Source organism: Sinocyclocheilus grahami, unplaced genomic scaffold (assembly GCF_001515645.1).
Source record: "Sinocyclocheilus grahami isolate Dianchi unplaced genomic scaffold, SAMN03320097.WGS_v1.1 scaffold1340.1, whole genome shotgun sequence".
Classification (NCBI taxonomy): domain Eukaryota; kingdom Metazoa; phylum Chordata; class Actinopteri; order Cypriniformes; family Cyprinidae; genus Sinocyclocheilus; species Sinocyclocheilus grahami.
This window is the reverse complement of record NW_015506519.1, coordinates 234,787-238,278: the sequence shown is the minus strand read 5'-3', so window position 1 is coordinate 238,278 and position 3,492 is coordinate 234,787. Positions and strand designations below refer to the sequence as shown.

The 3,492-nt window shown below is 35.8% G+C and overlaps 1 long non-coding RNA gene across 1 annotated transcript in view; it reads left to right on the top strand.

Moving 5' to 3' along the window:
- Positions 1-655: 655 nt before the first annotated feature.
- The window catches only part of LOC107569378 (uncharacterized), a 4,941-nt gene continuing 2,104 nt past the window's right edge, over positions 656-3,492 (top strand). Inside the window, exon 1 of the long non-coding RNA XR_001606893.1 lies at positions 656-1,677. This is a non-coding gene — a long non-coding RNA (uncharacterized lncRNA). The remainder of the gene's footprint in view (positions 1,678-3,492) is intronic.

The following is a 3,492-nucleotide window of genomic DNA, read 5'->3' as shown; positions in this document are numbered from 1 at the left end:
GACCTCGTTCAAATACTGAGGTGCTAAACCATTCAGGGCTTTATAAGTACTTAGCAAGATTTTAAAATCTATACAATGTTTAATAGGTAGCCGGTGCAGTGTTGACAGAACCGGGCTAATATGGTCATACTTCCTGGTTCTAGTAAGAACTCTAGCTGCTGCATTTTGGACCAGCTGGAGTTTGTTTATAAAGCGTGCAGAAAAACCACCCAATAAAGCATTACAATAATCTAACCTTGAGGTCATAAACGCATGGATTAACATTTCTGCATTTGACATTGAGAGAATAGGTCGTAATTTAGGTATATTTTTGAGATGGAAAAATGCAGTTTTACAAATGCTAGAAACGTGGCTTTCTAACGAATGATTGCTATCAAATAGCACACCTAGGTTCCTAACTCTCCTAAAGAAGAGAATGAGTGGAATTGTTCCTCAGGCGATCTATAGCAAGCTATACTATAGCTGACGGCTGATCTCTAATAGTATCGATCTTAGAAGTAAAGTAGTTCATAAAGTCATTACTGCTGTGCTGTTGGGAAATGTCGAAAGGAGGGATGGGCCTGGTTAGTACTTGGATGGGAGACCGCCTGGAAATACCAGGTGCTGTAAGCTTTAGCATTTTCTTCACTACTTATCTAATGCACTGGCCTATAGGGTGGCTGATCTTTAAATAGCCCACTCTTTGTGGCAGTCCTTGCTTACGGCTATACCACCCTGTCTGCGCCCCTGTGAGAGTAACCAAGTTGGTACGATCCAGGGAGTGAGAGGTGGCAGTAGGGAGAGACAGGCTCTCCCAATTGTTTCATTTTATTTGGTTTCTGATTTGATTTAATTATTTGTTAATAGTACAGTTTATTTTTGTTTATTTCCTGAATAATTCAGGGGCCCTGAGCAGGGTTATCTGCTTGGGGTCCTGAGTGGATTGGTGCTTTGGAAAAGCTCAACATGGATGTACGTAAAACAACGGATTTGGATACAATGAAGGACGAACAAACTAACAAATATCAACAAAAGGACAACGGACAAAGAGGAAGAACATAAGGATCAGTGGAAACAACTGAAGGAAAAAAGAGGACTGATGAAAGAAAGAACAATGAAATACAAAGAAAATATACAAAGGAGCAACAGTGATTGTGAATATGGCTGAGATCAAAGATGGGAAAGTGGAGGATGTGATAAAAGCAGTGATTAACAAAGTTGGACTGAGTAAGGTGCTGGCAGTGAGACCAAGGATTAACAAGGAATATGAGATTACATTAACTGATGAAGAAGCCTGTGAGGAGTTAATGAATGGACTGATGATCAAGGATGTGATGACAGAGGTGAGAAACTTACAAACAAAAGAATGTGTGGTTTCATTTATGCACTTACCAGTGTACATAACGGATGAGGAGATACGAGACCAGTTGAGAGTGTGGGGAGTAACAACAATATCTGCAGTGAAAAGAAGATATTATCCAGGAACAACAATCACAGATGGAACACGTTTTGTAAGAGTTAAGTTCCCGAAATAAATTGTTTCACTGCCCTACAGCACAAAATTTGAAACAGCTGAAGGAATGCAGTATTTCAGGATCATACACGATCGTCAGGTGAAAACCTGTCGATTATGTATGAATCCTGGACATATATTAATGGATTGTCCTGGTTTTAAATGTCCCAAATGTGGAGAAAAAGGTCATTTTATAAGAGATTGTGATGCAGTCTGTTGTCCAGATTGTAAAGAAGTAATGGGCAGATGTGAGTGCTGGATGGAAGGGGAGAATGAGGAGGAATATGACATTATACAGGAGGGAGGAGAAAAAGAAGTACATGAGGAGGAAAGGGGTCAAGAAGACTAACAAAATCCAGAGACAAGAGAGGAAGTGGAAGGCTTGTGACAAGAAACAGAAAATAGAATACAAGAACAAGAAGTGGAGGAGGAGAAATCGGATAAAACAGAGATAGAAAAGAAGAAGAGGGGGAAAAAGAGTGGGAAAAAGTGACAATGACCAGAAGAAGACCCCTAAAGGTAAGCCCAAATCTTGACATGGCAAAAAAAGACAATTAAGAGAAAAACTGAAAGAAAAAGGGACATATAGAAAAGAATGCAATGAAAACAGTTTTGAAGTTTTAATGGATTTGCAAGAAAATATTGAATGAAGTGAATATTATGTTTTTTTTATTATTATTTCATTTAAGAATATGCATATCCCACATATCATGTATAGGGGTCTAGGGGCCTTTAGGGGTCTGTGAGAATGTTTATCTCTCTCCAGCCAGGTGTGACCCTGGATCATAGAACCTAACAAACAAAACACCAACAAACAGGTATTTTATGTTTTTACAACTGATTTAAAGATTTCTTTGTTTTTGTTCTGGTAGTATTTAAGAGATAGTTGCAAATCATTCTTTGCGATTCTGTAGCCAGAAAGCCCGTAGTATGGAATGTGTCCACACACTCTATACTATGTATTTTCCTGAAGTCAGGTATGCATCCTTTGCTCTTAGATTTATCTTTGAGAATTTGATGTCTTGTATTGATTTGATATCTTTGAATTGATTATGTAATTGGCATGATACAAGTTTACCTGACAAATAATAAATTGTTATATTTGATTTATTCTGAACTTTTCTTGAAATCATTATAACTAGTAAACTGTGAGGAAGCTTTTGTTACCACAAATCTACGGCCAGGATAGATCAAACTGAAGGCTCATGAATGGCAGGAGCAGTAGGCACGTCATCGGAGACCTTATGATTTCTGTCTATCGCTGATGTTAGCAAGTTGTACGGGAAAGGACTAAGTGAATTACACTTTTTGTCATAACCCTTACCAAAAAGTAGTATACTTCAAGTTCATTTTAGTAAGTACACTGTACACTGATATTTGTATACTTACTAAACAAAGTATACTTAAAAATATACTTAAACTTTACTTAAGTATAAGTATACTTAAGTAAAGTTCAAGTATATTTTTAAGTATACTTTATTTAGTAAGTATACAAATATCAGTGTACTAGTAGTATACTTGTAAGTGTACTATTTCAATACTTCTTGGGACTAAATTGGCCCACTTTCTTGTATATAAAAGTATACTTTTAAGTAAAGTTCAAGTATAACAGTAGTAAACTTTGAGTACACAACTAGTTTACATCAAAATGTTTAGTTTGTACTGCAACTATACTAAAAGAGAACTTATAGGTATACTGATATTTACTAATTAAATACTTGTAGCAGCATTTTTAGTACACTTTGAAGTATAGTCTCAGTAAACTACTAGTTTAGTAGTTTTATACTGCAAGTATACTCGTAAGTTTTCTTTAAGTTAACTTTACATCATACTTTAAGTATACTACTATGTCCCTATTTAGGTATTAATTTGAATATATTTTGTTACATGAATATTTGAACATACAAAACATCAGAAAAGAACAAAAGAACAGGGTATCTGCTTGTAAACAAAAAATTTTTATTCTAGCTTCATGCATTCTTTTTTTAAACACTTGAATG